The sequence below is a fragment of the Ambystoma mexicanum genome, chromosome 2p (assembly GCF_040938575.1).
Source record: "Ambystoma mexicanum isolate Mex_15411 chromosome 2p, UKY_AmexF1_1, whole genome shotgun sequence".
In the NCBI taxonomy this organism is placed as follows: Eukaryota; Metazoa; Chordata; class Amphibia; order Caudata; family Ambystomatidae; genus Ambystoma; species Ambystoma mexicanum.
This window is the reverse complement of record NC_090923.1, coordinates 12388434-12414176: the sequence shown is the minus strand read 5'-3', so window position 1 is coordinate 12414176 and position 25743 is coordinate 12388434. Positions and strand designations below refer to the sequence as shown.

The following is a 25743-nucleotide window of genomic DNA, read 5'->3' as shown; positions in this document are numbered from 1 at the left end:
ACTGCACCATCATGCACCAGCAGGGAGACCCCATCCCAGGCCCGTCCGCAGGTAGGGGAAGAGTGCCATATCACCCGCCTCTCCACTACCTGAGGGCGAGGGGTCCCGCGACCGTATGGGATCTTTCCTGGTGGGTGTTGCGTTGCGCACGCGTGTAATTTGTGATGACGTGCATTCTTCCTGGGCGGAGAACGCACGCCATCACGAAGAGCAGCGTCGTGACATGGCACTGCTGGGAGGGGCCCTGGTCAGTGGGTTCCTACATGTGACGCGCACTCTGGCGGACCTCTCCTCCTCTGTGGAGGCTATGCGCCGGTCGTTCTCCACATCGTCTTCTGGCCCAGATTCCACCAGGGCCCCCTGTGGACCTGGCCTGACCAACACAGCCAGCTTGGTGGAGATCCCATCCCTGCCACAGTCGGGAGTTGGCGGTCCAGCAGGGGTGGACACCACGACTGGACACCAGCAGATGGAGGATGTGCAGGCACCATCGGACAGGGCACATGGACAGCAGCAGAAGCAGCCTGTAGGTGGGAGCCATGATGGCTCGGGGCCATCAACATCGGAGGGGCAGGCATCGGCCGGAGGGCAGGAGGACCCTGGACGGGAAGTGTCTTCCGTGTGGCAGCGGTTGGGCCATGCGATAGATGCGGAGCGGCAGCGGGCGGAAGAGGCACGGATCTTGATGGTCAGGGCAGAGAACTCCATGCATAGGGCCCTAAGGTGGGCCGAGTGCCTCGAGGCCATTCGCAGGGACCTGGAGTTCCAGATGTCATTGTCCCTGCGAACCCTCTGGGCCATGGAAGAGGACCGCCTCTGGGACATCGAGCAGGAGTTCGATGATGCCCTGGCCTGGAACATCAACATGTGAGCCGTTGGACTTGCCCGCTGCCCTTGTGAATAGTTAGTTAGTTAGTATTAGGTTTCCTTTGGTTTTTTCTTTATTTTGGACCGCTTGGATGATGGACCACATTTTTGTATATAGTTTTTTTATTAGGTAGTAGTTTTTGGTAGGTTTCTTTTCTTTAGTTGGGCTCATGGACCCTGGATTCTTCTATTGTACATAGTTTTTCATTGGATTCATCTTTTTTGATATTTTTTTGAATTCACCATGGAGCAATGGTTTATACCTTTTATTTTCCCTTAGATTTGATTTTTTCAACTGTGACTTTGGAAAACATTTCTTTTTGGATTTCTTTTGCTTATGTTTTCTTGATTTTCATGATTTATCGGACATGGACCATTTATTTTGTTATTCCCATTGTTGTGTGTTTAATTTGGTTTATGTTCATGTTATCTTTAATACATATTTTTTTATACTTCCATTTGTGGTATCATCTCATTGGTTTCATGCATGTCATGATATGGGTTTTGACATTCACTTGCACCCATTGTGTGTGTGTGACGGACATGTGTTCATTTACATACTTGCCATTGGGGTTGTATCATGTAATTTGTATTTCTATGTGGGTGGATGCAATACTTGGGTGGGTCTTTGGCATGTGGAGGCTGGCCATAAGGGCCAGGGATCTAGATTGTGATGACGTGTTGGCTGGGGGACATGTATTGGGGCCTGCTGGCAGGTGCCCCGCACTGCTGGGGGGTGGGACTGCAAGGGGACATGAGTGGGGGCCTGCTGGCAGGTGCCCTGCACTGCTGGGGGGTGGGGGTGCAAGGGGACATGAGTGGGACATGAGTGGGGGCCTGCTGGCAGGTGTCCTGCACTGCTTGGGGGGTGGGGGTGCAAAGGGACACGAGTGGGGGCCTGCTGGCATGTGCCCTGCACTATTTGGGGGGTGGGGGTGCTGGGGGACATGAGTGAGGGCCTGCACTGTTGTGGGGTGGAGGTGCAAGGGGGTAATGCGTTGGTGATCACTAGTGCAAGGTGACATGTGGCTTGGCTGGTGGATGGGCTGCCTGCGGGCCATGACCAGGGGTGCAGGGTAGTCCCCTGTGGTGTGGTCTGCCTGCAGGGGCCGTGGAGGGTGAAGAGGGAACACCTGGGAGGACCCACACTGCCAATTCACGTGTAGGACTCCCCTGCACCCCCGAAATACACATACCCCACTCGCACAGGGCCTATCGCGTGTGAAACTTGCCCGCACCCCAGTAATACATGTACCCTGCTGAAATTGCGTGTGGAACTTCCCGTGCACCCCTGTAATACACGTACCCTGCTGGAATCGCGTGTGAAACTTCCCCGCAGCCCAGAAATACACGTACCCTGCAGAAATCGCGTGTGGGACGTCCCGCGCACCCCTTTAATACACGTACCCTTCTGAAATCGCGTGTGAAACTTCCCGCGCACCCCTGTAATACACGTACCCTGCTGTAATCGCGTGTGGAACTTCGCGCGCACCCCTGTAATACACGTACCCTGCTGAAATCGCGTGTGGGACGTCCCGCGCACCCCTTTAATACACGTACCCTGCTGAAATCGCGTGTGAAACCTCTCGCGCAGCCCTGTAATACACGTACCCTGCTGGAATTGCGTGTGAAACTTCCCTGCAGCCCTGAAATACACGTACCCTGCTGAAATCACGTGTGGAACTTCCCGCGCACCCCTGTAATACAGGTACCCTGCTGTAATCGCATGTGGAACTTCCCGCGCACCCCAGTAATACACATTCCCCGCTCGGCGTTTGCCAGCCCTGTATACTGGTCCAGGGTTAGCGCAGCCCTTTGCGCTGAATTGGGAATTTTGATGGCTTTTCCTTGCGTGAGGGCGTTCTTGGGGGCGTAACTGGCGCTGCTGCAGGGTCGCTGCCCCACTCTGCGCCATGGCTGGTTTTGGAGGCTAAAATCCATGAATACGCTGTGCGCGGATATCGATTTTAGCGCACGCGGCTGGCGCAGACATTCGCACACGCACCCTGTGCGCCAGCCGCGTGCGCCACTTTTGTGCGAAATTCTATGAATTACCCTGTATATTACTATGCATCAGTGTTATTGAACAGATTATATTACTCAGTCTCAGCATTCGCACAGCATCATTGTTACTGAACAGATTATATTACCCAGTCTCAGCATTCGCACAGCATCAGTGTTACTGAACAGATTATATTACCCAGTCTCAGCATTCGCACAGCATCAGTGTTACTGAACAGATTATATTACCCAGTCTCAGCATTCGCACAGCATCAGTGTTACTGAACAGATTATATTACCCAGTCTCTGCATTCGCACAGCATCAGTGTTACTGAACAGATTATATTACCCAGTCTCAGCATTCGCACAGCATCAGTGTTACTGTACAGATTATATTACCCATTCTCAGCATTCACACAGCATCAGTGTTACTGAACAGATTATATTACCCAGTCTCAGCATTCACACAGCATCAGTGTTACTGAACAGATTATATTACCCAGTCTCTGCATTCGCGTAGCATCAGTGTTACTGAACAGATTATATTTCCCAGTCTCAGCATTCGCGTAGCATCGGTGTTACTGAACAGATTATATTACCCAGTCTCAGCATTCGCACAGCATCGGTGTTACTGAACAGATTATATTACCCAGCCTCAGCATTCGCACAGCATCAGTGTTACTGAACAGATTATATTACCCAGTCTCAGCATTCGCACAGCATCAGTGTTACTGAACAGATTATATTGCCCAGTCTCAGCATTTCGCACAGCATCAGTGTTACTGAACAGATTATATTACCCAGTCTCAGCATTCGCACAGCATCAGTGTTACTGAACAGATTATATTACCCAGTCTCAGCATTCGAACAGCATCAGTGTTACTGAACAGATTATATTACCCAGTCTCTGCATTTGCACAGCATCAGTGTTACTGAACAGATATTACCCAGTCTCTGCATTCGCACAGCATCAGTGTTACTGAACAGATGATATTACCCAGTCTCAGCATTCGCACAGCATCAGTAAGCATTGGCACAGCATCAGTGTTACTGAACAGATTATATTACCCAGTCTCAGCATTGGCACAGCATCAGTGTTACTGAACAGATTATATTACCCAGTCTCAGCATTGGCACAGCATCAGTGTTACTGAACAGATTATATTACCCAGTCTCAGCATTCGCACAGCATTAGTGTTACTGAACAGATTATATTACCCAGTCTCAGCATTCGCACAGCATCAGTGTTACTGAACAGATTATATTACCCAGTCTCAGCATTCGCACAGCATCAGTGTTACTGAACAGATTATATTACCCAGTCTCAGCATTCGCACAGCATCAGTGTTACTGAACAGATTATATTACCCAGTCTCAGCATTCGCACAGCATCAGTGTTACTGAACAGATTATATTACCCAGTCTCAGCATTCGCACAGCATCAGTGTTACTGAACAGATTATATTACCCAGTCTCAGCATTCGCACAGCATCAGTGTTACTGAACAGATTATATTACCCAGTCTCAGCATTCGCACAGCATCAGTGTTACTGAACAGATTATATTACCCAGTCTCAGCATTCGCACAGCATCAGTGTTACTGAACAGATTATATTACCCAGTCTCATCATTTGCACAACATCAGTGTTACTGAACGGATGTTACTAAACAGATTATATTACCCAGTCTCAGCATTCGCACAGCATCAGTGTTACTGAACAGATTATATTACCCAGTCTCAGCATTCGCATAGCATCAGTGTTACTGAACAGATTATATTACCCAGTCTCAGCATTCGCACAGCATCAGTGTTACTGAACAGATTATATTACCCAGTCTCAGCATTTGCATCGCATCAGTGTTACTGAACAGATTATATTACCCAGTCTCAGCATTCGCACAGCATCAGTGTTACTGAACAGATTATATTACCCAGTCTCAGCATCAGTGTTACTGAACAGATTATATTACCCAGTCTCTGCATTCGCGTAGCATCAGTGTTACTGAACAGATTATATTACCCAGTCTCAGCATTCGCACAGCATCAGTGTTACTGAACAGATTATATTACCCAGTCTCAGCATTCGCACAGCATCAGTGTTACTGAACAGATTATATTACCCAGTCTCTGCATTCGCACAGCATCAGTGTTACTGAACAGATTATATTACCCAGTCTCAGCATTCGCACAGCATCAGTGTTACTGAACAGATTATATTACCCAGTCTCAGCATTGGCACAGCATCAGTGTTACTGAACAGATTATATTTCCCAGTCTCAGCATTCACGTAGCATCAGTGTTACTGAACAGATTATATTACCCAGTCTCAGCATTGGCACAACATCAGTGTTACTGAACAGATGATATTACCCAGTCTCAGCATTCGCACAGCATCAGTGTTACTGAACAGATTATATTACCCAGTCTCAGCATTGGCACAGCATCAGTGTTACTGAACAGATTATACTACCCAGTCTCAGCATTCGCACAGCATCATTGTTACTGAACAGATGATATTACCCAGTCTCAGCATTCGCACAGCATCAGTGTTACTGAACAGATTATATTACCCAGTCTCAGCATTGGCACAGCATCAGTGTTACTGAACAGATTATATTACCCAGTCTCAGCATTGGCACAGCATCAGTGTTACTGAACAGATTATATTACCCAGTCTCAGCATTGGCACAGCATCAGTGTTACTGAACAGATTATATTACCCAGTCTCAGCATTCGCACAGCATCAGTGTTACTGAACAGATTATATTACCCAGTCTCAGCATTCGCACAGCATCAGTGTTACTGAACAGATTATAGTACCCAGTCTCAGCATTCGCACAGCATCAGTGTTACTGAACAGATTATATTACCCAGTCTCTGCATTCACACAGCATCAGTGTTACTGAACAGATTTTGGCTTCCTCTGGAGTTCCAGGATACAATTTTCAAACCCAACTTCTGGTTCCTCCTGTTACTAACTTGCGAGCCGCTACAATACTGATCTTTTCCACAAAGCGGATCTGACTAGGGCCCAATTATGGTCATCCACATCCTATTTTGTCCCAACCAATTTAGCAGATCTAGAGTAGCAGGATTAAATGAGACTGGAAGCCCCCACGAGCCCCCAAACAAATTTACTCCCTCCAACTCCATATCTCTTTTGGGTTGTATGTCAAATCCCAACTCTTTAAGTGTGGTCGATTCTGAAAGTACCAACTTGTTCTCCAGATTTGATCCAAAGTAGAGTGTTTAGTGTCAGCACGGTTGGGAAATGCTACAAGGAGAATACCATCTGATGAGAGCAACCTAAGGTCGGGATTTCAGCATAAATGGTAAGTACATTCACCCTATTTAAGCATACCTGCACTTCTAGGCCCAAAGCACTGGTCAAACTTAATTTAAATTGGCCATTCATTTGCATACTTTATGATTCTTTAGATAAGACCGTAGCCTATCCGTTCTAGTATGCATCTGTCAATCTCCACTGGCCATCTCCATCCTTACCATGTTGTAACACACTATAAGGTTTTCATTTTGAAACCACCCCCCACCCCCAACCTCTGCACGCTCTGCCACATGGTTCTTCACATTACATCTATATAATTCATCTAGCAGTTGGCCAACCCCCAAGTGCAACTCAGGTATAGGCTTGGGAGTAGGTTTCGAGCGCACTGTTTTTGTTGACTCCAGGCATCCCAGTTGGTATTAGGAATCCCCTGGGTCAGCCTCCGTCCTTTGTCAGCCAATGTTGCTGGGCAGGCGGATACCATATCAGAAATGTTTTCCAGCAGAGCAGAGTTCGGAATTGGCTCGGGAAATGTAATCTACGTTCTGTCTGGTTAGAAGGCCTAAATGCATTGGTCAAAATATTGGCTGATGAAATAGCCACAGGCACAAAGCTATTGTCAGAGGCATCTTTGCAAACATTTGGTAGCAAACATTTCCGTGAGTCCCCAGTCTTACACTTCTTAGCCAAATCCAAAATGTTAAATGTCACTCCCCTCTTCACTTCTGCCTGATGTCGCTCCCCAATCGGTCCTCCATTTAGCCCAGTGCAGTGGATGGAGGTGTGTTAATATGGACACCCAGATCCCCGTTGCTCTGATCACTAGGAATAGGGGCTCTGTTTGGGTAGTGCAATTTCTAGAGGGCTGAATTTTCTCCATCTTAGAACGCACTTCAAATACTACATGTACTCAAATTCAGGTTAATATCCACAGCCAACCCTGTCCAATGGATTCATCTTGGGGCAGCAAGTAGGTTTAGGTGGTGAAAATTGTACTACGCCGGGTTTTACCCCGATTGGACCAGATTGGGATGAGGATATTGAGGCATAAATTGAATTATTGGAACAATTTCGCATTCCCAAACCATTCAAAACAGATTCCTCAGCCACTGGAGGTGTCCTTATTGAGCACAATTTTCTTTCACCCTCTGAATAGATCTTACTGCATTCAAGTTAGGCCACACATGGAGAGATTTGCCTATAGGTGCCATTTTGTTTGCCTTCCTTTTTGTAGACTGATTGGCTTTAAAACTAAACGGATCACTATTCAGGAAAGGCCCGATTACGGCTGTCCCTGTTGTAAATATTTACGGTTGTGATGCCTGTCCCCACAATAAATACAAATACAGTGAAACACAAGATGATACTTCATATGTCGATCCGCCATGAATGAAGAACAATGAAGAACCGCACTTTTCTTACCGTTGTCAGGCGGTGGGACGATGAGGTCATTTGTGCTGGAGCCCTCCAGTAGACAAAAGTACTTTTCTTCCGATACAACAAGGAAGAGCGAGAGAACACCCTGCCCTCCCCAGTGAATTAGATGGAAAGTTGAATACAGAAACCCTGGCACGTTACCAGAAGATCAGAAATACGAAACAGTTTCCATCAAGCTATGGAGAAACGAGAAGACAGACTAATGAGTAGGGGACCCTCAAAATACAAAAGTCATATGCACCCCAAGGAACAGCACCTTACATGCCCCCCCCCTTACTGTGCAACTCATTCTCCCAATACACAAAGTATGGAGATGACAGTGTCTATAGGCGGGGAGCAGCCCGATGCTCCTTCCTCAGACAAGTCCCAGCAACAAGTGAAAAGGCCCACAGGGACCTATACCCGAGGGCACAAAGACACCTCTAAGGAAAGGGGAGAGCCGGAAGGGCAGAGAGACATGTGAAGGTACGCCCCTGCACGCTCTCACCAGAAAAAATAAAGCTTGCAAGGATAACAAGTATTTATTTCTACCGAATAGAAGTGAATCAGCAAAGAACTATGCTGTCGCTGAACGTTCTTAGTTCCGTAGGGACGTGCAGCACATTAGAAGCACAAACAAAGTTACTAATGGCGTCATGACATATAGTACAATTCCACAATACAGATTGGAGGAGCCCTATACATGTAGGGCCTGCGCCATATGGGATGCCGGGCCATTGGTCCATCTTCATGTATCCATCTACTTCCACTTCGGCGCTGCTGGGCTCGTCATCCGAGATGAAGTAGGCCGAACAATGAATTTGCTACTATCACAAACAATGGGCCTCATTATGACCCAGGCGGTAGGGGGTTAACAGCGCCGACAGAGCTGTCGGCGCCGTTAACCCCCTACTGCCTCACCAGGATGCTAACAACGAGCCCGTCATTAACGGGCCTGTTATTAGCATCCTCCCCATTCCCATTGAGCCCTATGGGGGCTCAAATGGGAATGGGGATGTACCGGGTCTGGGTTCCTTGAATGAGGAAATACCGGGCCCTCCAAGTTCGGAATGGCCCGCTATTTCGCCATTTAAGGAACCCGGAGAAAAGTACCCGTAATGGGGGTAGCCATTGGCTACCTCCATACTCGGAATGAGGCCCAATGTTATTTTATTGTACCAAGCAACTGGAAGTAAGTAATTAAAACTTTATTGATCGGATTTATCCATTCACATACATCATTAAACACATCTTCGTAGAAACAAAAATGCATACAAAATTTAAAATCAGTTAAAAACACAATCGCCCTCATTACGACTTTGCCGATCCGGAAACAACGGTGCCAGTAAGTTTACTGACACCATTGTTTCCGGGCCGGCAAAGTACAAGTCTGCGGGTGGGGATGCCTTTCCGGCTGCCAGGTCTGACCTGGCGGATGGAACGGCACCCGCCCGCAGACTTTAATGGAAGCACCGGCACCATTATAAACGGTGCCGGTGCTTCCATGGTCCCCATTCCCATTTGAGTCCTATGGGACTCAAATGGAAATGGAGACTAACAATTACTGCTGCCTGACTTACCGGACCGCCAAGGCTGTAATGCCCCGGGAAGTCAGGTGGCGGTAAATCACCACAAGTCTGGTGGTGGTATTACCGGCACAGCTATCGTTCGGACTCGTAATGAGACCCAATGTTAAAAAGAGAATTCTCCTCACTTCAGTTTCAATCTAAAACTTTCTTCGAATGTCTTACTCACGTAGGTTTGTTTGTTTTATTGATTTATAAAGCGCACCACACCCTAAGATATCTGGGCATAGGAAAATGAAGACTGGTACATAAAATTACATACATATGAGCATAGCAGGTAAGGACTGGCACAAAGACAAACTGCCTCATCACGAGTTTTGCAGTAACCCATAAATGCAGCGGTAACGGTATTACCGCTGCATTTAAGGGTCCGCCAAATCTTGGGTTTGGCGGATTTAGCCCCAGCTCTGAGCTGAGGGCAAATCCGATGCCATTTTGCTAATTTTCAGCGATACTACCGCCAGTGGTAATGCCGCCGGCATTAATAGCGACAAAAATTCCCCATTGGGCCCAATGGGGAATGGGAAAATCCTGTATGGGCCCAATGGGGAATGGGAACTTACCGTTCCGCCAAACCCGTGATCGAGCGCTAATAACGCCGGGGGTTTGGCAATAATGCTAATAGCCCCGGCGGTATTACCGTCGGGGTTACCAACCAACTCGTGATGGGGCCCAAAGTCTACAGAGTGAAAGACATTTAGAGATAAATTACCGATTAAGGCAAGTAGGGAGACACATACTGTCAAGTGCCCAAGTTAAAAATAAAGTCAAGGTCCGGACAGTTCCAAATAAAATACAATGCTGCTTTGCAGTCCCTTATCTGATTTTCCAAGAAGAGTCGCCTTAACAAATATGTTCACAGATCTAGGTACCAGCTACATATTAGCAAATGAAGCTTAAGATCCTCCCTTACTATTAGCCCACATGTACAGTTTTTCGATGGGTCTCCCAGTCCCCGATTGGTGTGGGCTCTTAGTGGTAACATGTTTAAATGCACTAGTAAAATAGAGCGCCTACAGATGGGCGAGGGGATTCTACACACACTGCCCCGCTGCTCAGCATTAAGTCTCATAGCTGAAAACAGATTCAGAGAGCCTAAGGCCGGAACCATGTTCCATTCCTAAATCAGGTCCCTACCAAGTATTTATTTCTTTTTTACATTTATAAAGCGCACAAAGCGGGCCTAGGGCCTAGTGGCGTTTTTACAAGCAGGCTTACTTAGTTACAGGAAACAGAGGGAAAGACAGCCTGGCAGGACAGCATGTTTGTGGTTCGTGGTTACAATGAACCTAGTTCCAGACAGGTGATAGTTGGTTGTGGATAGTTACAGTGGGTGGAGGGCTCTCCCGTTCAATGGTTACAGGGGAACCGGGGAAAACTTATACATTCCTGGACCAGATGTCTGGGTGAACCTGGTGGTGTAATGTGGACTAGTTAAAGAGTCTCGTTTTGAGTGCCTTGCGGAAGTACACGTGTGAGGTCTCATTCCTTAAGGGAACAGGGAGGGCATTCCATTGTTTGGGAGCTAAATATGGGAAGCTGGAGCCTCCCGCTTTAGCCCTTTTGAAGGTGGGGATGATTAGCTGATTGGAGTAATGTGGATCGTATGGGTCTGGAGGAGCTGGCTTGGACTACTTTTTCTGAGAGATGGGAGGGGGCTGTGAGTGAGAGGCATTTGTGGGTTATGGCTAGGGCCTTGAATATGATGCATTCTTTGATGGGGAGCCAGTGAGCATTGCGCTTGGCATGGGAGATATGCTCCCACCTGGGAATGTTCAGTGCAGCTCCGAGGGCATTATTTTCAATGATTTGTATTCTGTTGATATTGTTTGCTGATGAGCCAGCAAGAAGAACGTTGCAGTAGTCACCTTTTGCCCCAATGGTGGCTCTGGCTATTGAGGGACAGTTCTGAGTAGACAGCTAGGGTTTACCTGCATAGATCAGTTTAGTTGTGAATGAGGCCGAGGAGGCAATGGCGCTTACATGGCATGTCACAGAGAGTGTGGAGTCGAGGTACACCCCCACTGTCTTTACGGAGGGTGAGACTGTGATTTGTGGGCTGTCAATGTTGAAGGCGCTGTATTGTTTCCTAAGTTTAGTACGCGTTTCCCTGGGGCCGACCAGGAGGATTTCGGTTTTATCCCTGTTGAAGTCCATTGGCTGCCATCCAAACTTGGATGGTGGCAGAGGTCTTGTGAAGTGTCTCTGAGTCTTATTCGCATGAGCCAGAGAGTGGGAGGAGGACCTGGGTGTCATCGCCATAGTTTGTGTATTTTATGCCAAGAGTGTCCAGCTTGTCGAAGAGGGGTTTGGTAAATATATTGTACAAGGTGGGTGAGGTGAAGCAACCCTGTGGGACTCCACAGTGAATGGTAGGAGTTGATCCATGTGGTGGCTTTAGGGGTGAATTGGGCTGAGTTTGTGAGATGTCTGCAGAGGGTCTTATGGTCCGCGAGGTCAAAAGCTGCAGACAAATCCAGAAGGAGGAGAAGAGCTGGTTTGCCTTCGTCCATTATTTCAGCCAGTTGGTTTTTTAGAGCCAACAGGGCAGATCTCAGTTCCGTCGCCTGGAAAGAGGCAACCTGATTGACACTTTCCTAGGATGCTGTTAGGTTCAAGGAATTCCTGTATTTGGGTGTATGCTGCTTTGTTGAGAATTTTTAGAAGGAAGGGTACGGTGGTGATGGGACGGTAGTTGTTGGGAGAGTACAGGTCTAGAGATGGGTTTTTCAAGAGGGGGCGTACCCAATCCTCTTTAAAGGCATGGTGTGACAATGCATGGGGCGAATGAAGCATTTATGAATGCTGTCACAAATGATACTAGGGTGTCTGAGCAGTCTTTGATGATGTTAGAAGGACAGATATCACCCTTGCAATTGGAAGGTTTTATGTGTTTCATTAGGGCTAGTACTTCGGTTTCTGAGACATCTGTGAAGGAGAAGAGAGCCTTATCCTGGCCGTCTGTGTTGTTTGTGGGTGAGATGGGTGGGTTAGACCTAGGCAAGGCATTATTTTGGGAACAGATTTTGCTCTGCAGGAGGTTTATTTTGTTGAGCATAACTGTTTGAATGCTTGAGCACCAGGATTAATCTTTAACAATGTCTTGGAAGCTAGGGATAGGGGTAGCCAGTTCCCTGAAAATAGCAAGCATTTCTTCGGATTCAGATTTGGCATTCGTAATTCTGATGTTGTAGGAGGTATATTTGGCTAGGATGATGGCTTTTTTGTATTGGGAAGACATTTTTTTGTAATCTTCTTTAGTGGAGTCTTGTGGATTGGTTTGCCACTTGGTGGAGGAATTGGCGTGTTTCATCACTTTGGCTTTCTTTCTTTCAATAGGAGCTATGGAATCTATTGCTTGAGCATGGGATTATAAAAATCTACTAGAACACGGGGGTCCTTGGAGAAAGGGGGCTTGAGGGCTGGAACATCCAAAAGGGGTAAGAGCTTGTCTTTGGTTAATTTACGGGTGCTCCTGGCTAGTGCTGGTGGTGAGAGAGTGGTACGTTTAGTGGCTTTGGTGGAGGTAGGGATGGAGAAATGAATCAGGTGATGGTCTGTCCAGTAGCAAGGGGTGTTGGAACTGATATCTGCGGCACAGTTGTGTTTCACCACCCAGTCTAGAATGTGTCCATTAGAGTGAGTGGGGTTAGTGCCTCTTTGCAGAAATGCCAGGTCCTGAAGTGCCTTTGCAACAGACTTGGCTTGTTTATCTATGGGGTCATTGAGGCCAAGGTTTAGGTCACCAAGTAGGATGGATTTGGTGGAGGTTTTTAGGTTCTCACCTAGTAGATGGATTATGTTTTCCTGAAAGTCTAGTAACGGGCCTGGTGGTCAGTAGATAATGTGAATGTCAATGGTGCAGTTAGGGGAGAGGGAGAGTTTAACAGTCAAGGAGTCTGAGTTGCCTTCCAGTGAGGTGTGCAACTGGGAACCACTGTGGAGTAGGTCTATTACCAGCATGGCCATGTGTCTTTAGAAGCAGCAGAGGTAAATGCATTGAAAAGAAAGGAAACAGGATGACAGTCTATGCTTTTGCAAACCACATTTCAGCATAGAGTGTGATGAAACATCCATGTGTACATTGCCCCCAGACCTGGATCCGTCCTCAGAGGACCTTTACACTGTTATCATACGAAATACACCCAACATGGCGGCTTCACGGCATAGCAGTAGCGTTTCAGTCTTGTCTCTACGCCAGGCCATTCCACCAAGCAGGAAGCAGTTCTTACCAGCTTGAGGGTGAACCTACTGGGAAGCATAGGATTTATTGGGAAGGTGGACTCATCTACAGTGAGCCCACAAAGTATACAGAAAGGGACCATATGAGGTTGGTGGTTCCCCTTGCTGTAAGACCCTTACTCTTGCAGTTGGCGTATGAAGTGCCCCTTGCTGGTCACCTTGATATCAAGTGAACCAAGCAAAGGTTATCTTTGCATTTCTACTGGCCCAAGATGGGGGTGCAAGTAGAAAGTCACTGCAGCAGTTGTGCCACATGCCAGTTATCTGGAAAAAGTGGCACAACAATCCAAGCTCCATTGGTACCACTCCCAGTGGTGGGGGTACCATTTGAGAGGGTAGGGATCTACATGGTTGGTCCCCTTGGCCCCCAAACATCCTCAGGCAATAGGATTATCCTGGTGCTGATTGACCATGCCACCATGTATCCTGAGGCCATCCCATTGAAGACTGACTGCAAAGTCAGTTGCAAAAGCTTTGCTTGGCATCTTTACTAGGGTTGGCTTCCCTAAAGAAGTTGTGTCTGACAGAGGCAGCAACTTTATGTCCAAGTACATGCAGGCCATGTGGAAGGAATGTGGTGTCACTTATAAGTGTCCATCCACATACCACCCACAAACCAATGGTCTAGTTGAAAGGTTTAACAGGACCTCAAAAGGCATGGTTGGGGCTCTGGAAGAGCCTCAAAGAAGAAAATGGGATCTTCTATTACCATGCTTACTGTTTGCCTGCAGAGAGGTGCCTCAGAAGTGTTGGCTTCAGCCCCTTCAAGCATCTGTTTGGTCACCCTGTGAGGTGACCCTTAGTAATATTCAAGAAGCTACACTGTAGGTAAAAGGTGCGTCTACACCAAGGTGTTTCTGCCGTCTCAGGGGGCTAGATGGGCCTTGTGTCTATCACGGCATTCATCAGGACGTGGTCTGCGTGTGGGGGCACGGAGTGGAAGAAATTCCACCAGGTACTCGTGTGTGGGGCCGTCACTGGGAAAAATGCCAGTCTGGGCTCCTCACATGAAGGCTTTTACGCCAACGTCGTTCGTTTCCCCTGCCTTGGAGTGATTCAGCAGTCCTTGCAGAGCTCTGCAGAACACAGTCTGCATGAAGCATTGCTCACGTACAGCCAGCAGGAGTATAAAGTACACAAAGATTTTATGGATCCCAGTCCTTCACGTGAGGAGCCCAGACTGGCATTTTTCCCAGTGAGGGCCCCACACACGAGTACCTGGTGGAATTTCTTCCACTCAGTGCACCCACACGCAGACCACGTCCTGATGAATGCCGTGATAGACACGAGGCCCATCTAGCCCCCTAAGACGGCAGAAACACCTTGGTGTAGACGCACCTTTTACCTACAGTGTAGCATCACTGTTTCCATCAAGAACACTATGTTTTTCGTTCTGTTTTGTACCTGTTCAAATGCACTTATCTTTTAGATTTTGATAGTCACTGAACTGTCCTTTGTCTTGTTATACAAGCATTCACTGATATTACTGGTGTCTGCTTCCATGGTCTATATGTTTGTTACGAAAAGTAAATGTTTGGTGATAAATATGTTAATCCATCAAGAAATGCCTTCTATGATGTTTGACATAATACAATCAGAATAATTTCTTCAGTAAGATACCATCACTTGAGTGTCTGTGTTCATTTACTTTAGACCACAGGGTACATAGGAGAGCGTGAAGGTGATCCCTTCTTTGACCTATTCAATTGTATTTTGTATCTATAAGTAGCCTCCCTGGGCAGAATAGGTTCCCCAACAGGAGCCCTAATTTAGTAATCTATATGTTACATACACTGCACATACCTACCATTCTAAACAGCATAAGAGCTGTGGCCCCTGCAGCCCACCCCCGAAAAAAATGAAAAATATATTACGAATTGCCCCTCATAAAACCAAACGTCCCTTCTTAGAAAGACGGGTGGCTCGTTTCAACAAAAAAGGTGGTTCTTTCTAGCAGGACTCTGATTAAATCATTTTGCTGATACTGGGCCTCATCACGACCCTGGCGGAAGACCATGGTGCTATTAGCACCATAGTCCATGCCGGTAAGTTACCGACTCCGCCATGGAGAAAGTGGGAAATACCACCTCATTACAAGGTTTGAGGGGCGATAATTCGCCCTTCCTCCATGGCCCTTACCCATTCCCATTTTTGCCCCATAGGCACCATAATTAGCACCAAGGTCCCTTTGCGGGTCCCTACTTTAACGGCTGGTCTACACCAGCCGTTAAGGTCGGCTCCCGCAAAGGGACCTCGAATTAGGCGCTAATAGGTTATCTGCACCACAGCCTTTTACGGCGCCGTTAACCCATTAGCGCCTGGGTCGTAATGAGGCCCACTGTGTAACAAAATCAGATAATTTGTATGTGTTCATCCCTCCGGGTATTAAGGAAGCGCCAGCCTTAGGCGTAGGCAACCTGGGCAGTTGCCTGGGATGCCACATTAACATCATTTACATGGGGTGCCCTAGCCTCTACCACACCAGCATGGAGGGGCCTTTAAAAAGCTCCTTTGTGCTGGTCCGGCAGTAGCCGATGCAGCTCATGTAAAATAAAGGGCTCCACTGTGCTGGGTGGCTGCAGCGTCCAACTTAAGTGAAAACGTCCCCTCAGCTGGGAGGACTTTTCACTTAAGTTGGGCACTGTGTTACGCTCATCTGGTCTCAGTGGGGACATTGGGGCACGGTTGCAGCCCTCCCTGGAACTGGCTCCCCATCGTCAGGCTTCTTCCCCTGCTTCGGACTGCGCTGGTTGTTGGTTCTGCACCTGCAAGAATACGAGAGGCCGTGAGAATGCTGTGATATGACTGTGGTCTCCCTCAAACCCTTCTTCCCAGAATGTGGTGAGCATGCGCCTACCCATATAATCTCACCTGTTTAATTATGATGGCGAGCTCTCCGTCCTGCTTCTCACTGCAGGGGCGCTTTTAGATAGACAGAGTTTCTTCAATGGTCCACGTGCGTGGCAGCCCAGATCGGCTGTGGCTGAACCACTTCAAAGGTATGTATCCTTCGATAATGATTATTGTCCGTATCGTTTGTAATGTCTTTCCTTTTCCCCAATAGGTGATAGGAGGCCCAGCGGTAGTTGCGTTGCAAGAAGCGAGCTCCAATGGAGAAAAAGGGAGTTCACGATGTCCCAATAGGTGGTAACTTTGGTTCTTAGGTCAAGCGTGAGGATTGGTTCGAGTGCGACTTCAGTGTAATGTCTTTATAGTTTTTCTAACCTTATTTTGTCCTTTTCTCTTGCACAGACAGCCTGGCAAAGTCAGACTGGAATGGTGTTATCCGGAGATCTGCCGGCGGAAGAAAGATGCCTGGATCTGCGATGAAGCCGGTCGAAAGTGGACCCCCGAGTAGTGATGTGGCTGGGAGCCGGAATAAGGTAAGGGTACGCTCCGACTGCGGTTGCTGCTGGAATTGGGTAAGGATGCGTTCCGACTGAGGTTGCTGTTGGAATCTGGTAAAGATGCGCTCCAAATGCAGTTGCTACTGTAATCAGGTAAAGATGCGCTCCTACTGCAGTTGCTGCTGGAATCAGGTAAGGATGCGCTCCTACTGCGGTTGTTGCTGGGACCTGCTAAGGATGCGCTCCGACTGCGGTTGCTGCTGGAATCAGGTATAGATGCGCTCCGAATGCGGTTGCTACTGTAATCAGGTAAAGATGCGCTCCTACTGCAGTTGCTGCTGGAATCAGGTAAGGATGCACTCCTACTGCGGTTGCTGCTGGGATCAGGTAGGCTGCTGAAATCAGGTAAACTGCTGGAATCAGGTAAGGATGCGCTTCAGGCGGCGGTGAGCTTTACACTGCTGTAAGCAGACTAACGCAAAGCGCCTGCATACAGGTGGGGCAGGCTTAAATAGCCCGGTCCCGGCCATGCCCATTTGTTTCGACTCGTGGCCCCACCCTGCCACTCCTAGAGGATGCTGCATGTGCAGTCCAATTAACTCCTATGGCCATGCCTGACCTGGAGGCACGTGGAGGCCCTGCAGGGAGAAAAAAAGGCACGTGCACCAGAATAAAGTGTTTAGAGCGCACTTACTCATGAGCCTGGCACCAAAGGCAAAGGCGCCAAGAGTGGGTCTAACTGGACCTTTTATGTAGTGGAGCTTGTGGTCCTTGCCCAGTGGCCATGACACACTGCTGCTTCCCCGCGTGGCAGAGTAGCTTTTCAAAGAGTGCGGATGCCATGCCAGCACTGGGGAGTCTTTCAAGGGCTCTCCCCTAGCTGGCGTGGTTAAGGCACTCTATTTAAAAGAAAAACACCTGCTCTCGTGCTGACATTGGGTGCTCCAGCAGGGGAGCAGGGGAGCAGGGAAGCAGGGCTTTTTTCATTTCAATAGGGTGCTGCTGCTACCCCAGAATGGGACAGCCTTTGAAAGACTGACCATGCTGGTGTGGTATCGGCGGACCATTTAAGTGATAAGCTCTCCGCTCCAACGCAGCAGCTTTAAGCTTTTCATTAAAATAGGGCGTTGCTGCTAGACTGGCACGGGGTAGCTTTTGAAAGGCTTCTCTGAGCTGGTGTGGCAGCGGTGCCCTATCACCCACCAGATATAGAGGGACGCCCTGCGGCAGACCGGGCTTACATCCATCCTTCTACCTCATTGGGTAAAGCTTGCTGAGGTGGCACGTTGCAAGGTTCTGGACTGAACTGGGACTTGCCTGTACTTCAGAGATCTGTTCCAGAATCAGAAGACGATGCTCTAGTATTTGTGCGAGTGAGTGGGGGCTGTGCATGGGGGATGCAGCTGCTTCACTCGTGTGTTGAAGAGGGACACATTGACTGAGTGGGGGCTGTGCGTGGGAGATGCAGCAGCTTCACTCGTGTGCTGAAGAGGGACACATTGAGTGAGTCCGGGCTGTGCATGGGGGATTCAGCAGCTTCACTCATGTGCTAAAGAGGGACACATTGTGCCTCATTACACGGATGGCAGTGGACCAAGGTGCTATTAGCACCTTGGTCCATGCCGGTAAAATACCGGCACCGCCTTGGTGGACAGGGGAATTACCGCCCTATTCCAAGGTTGGCGGGGCGGTAATTCCCCTTTCCCCCATTGCCCTTCCCCATTCCCATTTTTGCCCCATAGGGCTCTATGGGAATGGGGAAGGCGCTAATTACGGTGCCGCAAATTGCGGTACCGTAATTAGCTCCCTGGTCCCTTTGCGGGTTGGTTTTTAACGGCTGCAAAAAGCAGGCGTTAAATTCACCAACCCGCAAAGGGACCTCATAGTAAGGCGGTAAGGGTTTACCGGTACCGGTAAAATACCGTTACCGGTAAACCCTTACCGCCTACCGGTGAGGCCGCCTACCGGTGAGGCCCATTGAGTGAGTCAGGCTGTGTATGGGGGAAGCAGCAGCTTCACTCATGCGCTAAAGAGGGACACATTGAGTGAGTCGGGCTGTTTATGGGGGATGCAGCAGCTACACTTGTCTACCATAAAGAGAAGTGATGAGAGGAGAGCGGTCCAGAAAAAGGAGGTACAAGTGGATGATATAGTCCAAATGTGCCTACCCACATCACACTACCGGTTAAAGGTCCAGCAGACCGATCCACATGGTGCGGAAGGGATCGAATCGTGTTTACACCCAACACAGAAAATGATGGAACCAGGAAAGGGTTGTCAGGTTCGAATGGACATCTGAGAAGGTGAGAGAATCTAGATTGAGAGACCCCGTGTGCAGGAGATGCAAAAGCATCAGAAAGCAGACACAGACAACTGAGTACAGTTTGGGCTAGAAACTTTTATTCAATCAAAAGGAAGATTGGTAAAACGCCAACTTTCCCTATGCTAAGGTGGGATTTCCCTACCTAACTGGAACTAAGGATAGTCTTGTTCTTTTCATCTTAAACAGTTCACTGTTCCTTTTTATCAGGGAACTTCACCAAATGCTTTCAATTCAGTCACAGTTGCTTTTTCTCAGTTCGGTATTCAAAAATAGTAAAGCAACCTCAAATTCCCAGTTTACTCTCCTGCTGTGAATTTGAAAACCTGCTCACAGGCTTATTCACGCTTTCAGAATTCACCATTTCACTGGTCCTTCCCTTGGCCTTGTTAGTTTCATTTCATTCACAGTTTGATATTCACAAAAATCCTCTCATTCATCTCTTTCCGCCTTCAGTTTAGCGTATTTATCAATCATCTGTATTTTAAGCTGGACTGCCATTCCAATTACTTATACGACCTGTCGCTCACTCGCGAGTGATCCAACCTACATAAGCCACATGGTCGCACCACAGTATCCCAGAGTCATTCAGCCTGCTTTGACTCACTGGGTTCACTCTCTCCTGGTGCTGCTCTCCACGTCTGCAGGCTCTCTGTAGCGGTCACTGCTCCCGGCTCGGCACGCCTCTCTACCAGGTTCTCTGCCGCCTCGGGTTAGCAGAGAGGGAGTCTCTGGTGAGCTTGGGTGGCATTCAGTTTGGGGGCACACAACTGGCACATCAAACAGAACTTGGGGTCGGGGGACTGGGGGTTGTGTATCTGCACCTGGGGGTCTGTTGGCGTTGGTTCAGAGTTATGGAGATGGATGTTTTTTTCTAGGGCTGAGCTTTAGCCCAGTTCATCCGCAGGGCAGCAGAGTGAAAGGAAGATGAGAGATACAGTGTTCGAAATGTTGCTATTTTACACCCAGGCTTCCGTGAGAACGGGCCTTCTGTGGAGACGGCACATGGGAGGAGGTGTGAGCTTTTGGCTGGCTGTCTGTGCGTGGACCCAGTGGGAGAGAGGTGCAGGCCTGTGGTTCAGCGATTTTGTGAGGCCTACCAGGATCAGTACAAAATGGAGTTAGTGACAAACCAAAATGGAGTCAGGATTCATAAGCGTTGCATATGTATGTGTCGCCCGGGGGTTGTCCCGCACCTTGGCCACTTGCGCAGGGTCGGCAACAGGGTAGAGCATAGGGTGCGTACGGGGTGACAGAATGGAGGGGAGGGGGTTTAAAATACCATTCCTCCCTTACCCCCTTTTGGTACTTAAGTAACAAATACTGTAACTCTCCCAATCTCTTACGTTCATTCTCTTCAGCTATCGGGCCTGGGGGAGCGGGCTACGTGTATTTCAGGGGTTCGCGTGAAGTTTCTCACGCGATCGGGCCTGGGGGAGCGTGCTACGTGTATTTCAGGGGTTCGCGTGAAGTTCCTCTCTTCACTTCTCTTCAGCTACAGCTTCGTCCCAGGCCGGTGTTCACTTACATGGCATCCAAGCCCTGAAAACTGCTCTCAGGCTTTCCCCTGCCCGTGCATACTTATTAGGGGTGCACATTATGTAGATAGATGCAACCCCCATCCCCTTCTAAATCCACCCAGACCTCATCGTACCATTCCAATTCACTGGGTACTTTTATGGTTGTGCGATACAATGGGTCTACAATGTACCCTGTGTTATATATAGCGGTAATTCTGTATTTTGGCTCTGAGTCATCCCCCGTTTGGGCTTATGCCTCATGTGTCATCTGTGTCACTCCTCCTGCTGCACGGCCCATTGTCACCACCATCATTGCACCGGTCGGTACTGCATTTGCGCAACACCCAAGTCCTAATTGGCACACACAGAAAAGTAAAAGTAGGAAGATAATGACAGGAATCAGTAGCTTAACAGTCAGTCCAAGCCAGGATGGGACCCACGAAAACAGGTCGTCGAGCCATGTGCTTGGCTGTACTCCTCCTTCTCCTTTCATCCGCTCACCAAGGTTGTGCACTGTGGCTATTACGTGGGATAATGTTCCGTTGTCCGCATCTGCAGAAGGTATGAAAGTGCAACAAGCGCTCCCGATTTTTCGGCAAATACCACCGTCCATTGCTGTCTAGGACATACCTGTTCTGCATTGTCATCAGTCGCAGGGCTCGTAGCTCCACCTTGATTATGTTGAATCCTTCTTCTGTGTTGTTGGCCAGTTGGATCAGCTCCCAGCGAGTGATTTGAAGCCATTTGGCATTGGCCTGCGCCTGGATACTCAGAATGAGTGACGTGAAGAGCGTCTTAGCAGATGTGAAAAGTTTAAAGCAATCAGGAACTTGTGCTAACAGATTGGAGGATGCTTTGGAGATGTAGTTTGACAATCTTTGTTTGTGTGAAAATGGGCGTTGTAGTTCGACTTCAGAAAGGATGTACGTGTGGGTTTCTACAGTTGCTGGCGGGCCTCTAGATACTCTGTTGCTGGCAGCCCCCTCCCGTCTTGGAGACGGCTTTCGGGTATCACCATTAGAGCGGAATGCAGCGTTGCCAAGACGCATGTGCCCCTCCAGGACTATGGGAGGTGCAAGTACGCCTGTTTGCCGCCAACCCAGTAAGTGTCCATTAAGGCGGCGGTGCCTTTTTTTCCAGAATGAGGGTTTTACTACAGTTATTATTTGGGCCCAGGTGCGTTCTTCCTTCTCCATGGACACACAACTCATACGAGATCTCACGCTGTAGCTTGATGGGTTTCTCAAGAGCTGTGACCAATGTTAGCTTTGTGATGTGCTGTGCTGTGACCATATCGGGGCGCATGTTCTCTCTATCCACTGCAACTTTTCATCTGAGAGTCCTCGCAGTGCTTCTGCTTTGCATATTATTTGCTATTCTTGCCATTTATTGTTCCTTTAATCACAAGAAAAGACTTCAGGCAAATCACTCCTTTTGGTTTGTAATAGCATGTTTTCACGTTTTGTAGCATTTGAAACGTAACTGTGTGTGCTTGAAAAGTGTTTTTTATTCTGCACAGTGCAGGATGTAGGAGACACTGGGCCCGTGCAATAGGTGACTCTTGTGGCAGCATGATTTTAGGAGTTCCTGAGGCATGGGGTATTAATGAGCACACGTAGCAGCTCTCATGTGTGGTCTGCTTCGCCATCGTGCTCATATCTGCGTACCATTTGTTAGACTGATGTGGATGCTGTGGGTCTTCTACCATGTCTAACCCCAACCCATGGTACTCATCATATTTCTCCCGTCCTGCCCCCCTTTTCCTTCTTCTGTTCCCCCCTTAGCCATCCAATGTCTCCCTTTCTTTCCCATATTTAATTGTAAATATCCTGCTTATTTCCTCCATTTCCCACTCATTTCTATTGTAATATCATTTTCAGCAATATCATCATTTGCATCTTCTATACTCATAATGCTTGAGGTAGGTTGTGTAGAGTAAGTCACTGGGCCATGGAAATACAGAGGGATCTGGGTCTTCTGTATTATACATGACAAACTCGGATTCAGTATAACCAGCCACTACTACTCCTCCCCCCTCCTTTATATCTATAGATAGAAATGACACTGCCCAATAGTGTAAGGCCAAACATCATAAAAAAGAAAATAATTGCACAACAACATATTCTGCACTCATACGTATATATAATCCTAGTCCATCTATTCTTCTACCATCCCTATCTACAGTTGTAGTGTTGGCACTGGGGGCCCCCGGTGTTGCCATTGTAGGTCCTACAGAGTGAGATATAAATGGGTTAACTTTTACTTTATATACTTCTTTTTTGTCTTGCCATTATTTTACCCGTCATAAGAACATTGTTTTCCATGTACGTTCCTTCATATATATATATATATATAATAATATAGATAAAAGTGGGGGCTCTTTTGGTGGTGATTAATTGAAAATATACCCCACATGGGCATATATACTAAGTTGTTTCTCTTTAGATAGACAAAAGAAAGTAATTCTCTGCGTCCAGCTCCATTGCTCTAAGATCTTTAGGTTATTGATGATCGTTTAATTCAATCTTTTGATTCCCATTAGGTGAGAAATAAAGGTTAATTGGGTTTTTTAGGAATAGTATGGTTTGTATGTATATTTTTATATTTGTTTTTATGGTGTTATGGGCATTATGATATTATTTTGTTTTATATCTGTATAATATGTGTAAAGTTTATTATGTAAACTAAATCATATTAAATATTAAACTAATAATAATATGGAGATAGAGAGAAGGTAGAACAAGTGTGAAAATGATAGTAAGAAAGTGATGGAGCCATAGTGAAAGAGGACACATTTAAAGCAATAATCAAGAACATTTTTACTGAGGATTGTTGCATTTTCTACTTCACTTTTGCAATTGCAGTATTCATAATGTTATACATTTTGCTGTTCACATGTAAATCGGTTTTATCTTATTCAGGCTGAACTGCTGTATTTTGGGAGTTCTATCTCTATTGCTCCCTCTACGTTTGTGTCGTTCGGTCTGAACTGTTTCCTTCTTGCTCTGGCGTTACACTATCATAGGCCTTACATACATCGGATAAATGCACCCAATACCACAGGCCCTTTGCTTTCACTGCGGTGGGTGTAAAGTATATTACTTCATACGGGCCATGGAATCTGGGTGCATTCCACTGGCACACGAAGCTGCACACGTATACCATCGCCCCTGGAATCAATCGGCTGTTTGGGCTGTCTGTAGCTGGTGTCATTGTGCCACTCACATTTTTCTGCATGAAGGGGGCAGGTAGCTGTTTCGCTATCATTCATGCTGCTTTGGTTAGTTTGTTCAGATAGTCTCGAACTTCTTCCCCCAACACGGTAGCACTTCTGTGTGCATCTGAGTGTCTTCGCAGGGGAGATAATGCTGTGTTCATTCATCTGCCTGTTACTATTTCATACTTGGACAAGTGGTGGTCCGTACTGGGCCGATTCCTTAATTCGAATAGTGCCAAAGGTAAGCAGTACACCCAATTTTTCTTTAGGGTGTGGCACAATTTGGATATTCTGCTCTTCAGTAGGCTGTTGATTTTTTCCAAGACGTCATTTGCTTGTGGGTGATAAATGGAGCATAATTTGTGGGTAATACCCAACATTGTTGTCCCTGCTTTGAACATATCATTGACGAAATGCATTCCATTATGGAAGCATAGGACATCGCATATTCACCACTAAACATGTTGCTGCATATTTCGCACCTGGGTGTGCACAAGGACCTGCTTCCATCCAATGAGAAAACAGACAGACCACCACTATCAAGTATCGTGCTCCATTGCACCTTTCTCCCATGTCCGCATAGTCAATATGCAATTCACGGAATGGCCCAATGGGTCGGGGGTAATGTCCCTCTCATTGTTCTTAAGGTCATTCCTGAGTTGTATGTTTCACACATAGGGCCTCATTACGACCCTGGCGGTAAGGGGTTTACGCCAGCGTTAGCTGCGCCGACCCCTTACCGCCAATTACGAGGTCCCTTAGCGCCATGGAGGTTTTAACACCCGCTTTTAGCGGGTGTTAAAATCCATGGCGCTAAGGGACCATGGAGTTAATTACGCCACCGTAATTTACGGTGGCGTAATTAACGCCTTCCCCACTCCCATTATGCCCTATGGGGCAAAAATGGGAATGGGGAAGGGTAAATGGGGATTGGGGACTTACCGCCCCGCCAAGGTCGGAATGGGGCGGTAAGTCCGCCAACCACCATGGCGTAAACGTAGTTTACGCCATGGTGGTAAAGTCACGGCCCAGGCGGTAACTTACCGCCTGGGTCGTAATGAGGCCCATAGTACACTATATTACCATTTTTGTAACATGTAATTTTCTTGTATCTCTGCGGCGATATGCTGCTTTGCATTGTGGGCAGGAAAGTGGAGTTGTTGGAACGCTATTTCTAACAGTTTTACTGGCATTACTACTTTATCTGTATTGTTCTGTCGCCAGAGGAGGTTCGTGGGTGATTGGCTACATCCCCTTTTCCCCCCATAGCTCTTTTTCCTCGGGTGGAGCTTCAAGTTGCAGCTCAATTATCTGTGATACTGGCATTGAATTGTATTCCTCACTCTGCCCTTCATCTATATGTCCTTGCAATATAAATTCACCAGACATTTATTTCACAAAATAGGTGGATTCTTTCGCAGCAGCATCCGCTGTTGCGTTTCCTAGTGAGTTGACAATATTTGTTGTTTGTTTGGGCCTGACACTTTACCCAAGGCCTCCTCTGTAGGTTCTTTTAAAGCCTCAAATAATTCCACAAGTAGTTCTGCATGCAGTACAGGAGAGCCATCTGCCCGTCTAAATCCTCTCCTTCCCCGCCTATCTAACCCCACATGCACGGTCTTTGTCATGTATGCTGAGTCTGTGTATATTGTTACTGCACTTCCTTTTGCCATATGCAGAACCTCAATCAGTGCAAACAACTCGGATGCTTGTGCCAAAAAGTGTCCAGGCAGTCTCTTTTGCACAACTACCTCATATTCTCCCTCCTCTAATCGTACCACTACAGCTCATATATGTTTCTCTCCTGTTTCGCAATTTATTGAAGTTGACCCATCCACAAAATATACCTCTCCCTCTGTGAGTGCATTTTCATTTGCAGTGGGCGTGTTGTCATTCTCCCCCCTGTATGTAGAACAGTCGTGGATTTGTATATCTTCTAC

At 47.5% G+C, this 25743-nt stretch overlaps 1 protein-coding gene across 1 annotated transcript in view; it reads right to left on the bottom strand.

The window, feature by feature from the left end:
• Positions 1–25743, bottom strand: part of LOC138567662 (zinc finger protein 585A-like) — a 249456-nt gene that overhangs the window by 200860 nt on the left and 22853 nt on the right. Inside the window, exon 2 of the mRNA XM_069646133.1 lies at positions 7578–7768. The gene's annotated coding sequence lies outside the window, so the exon portion shown is untranslated. The remainder of the gene's footprint in view (positions 1–7577; positions 7769–25743) is intronic.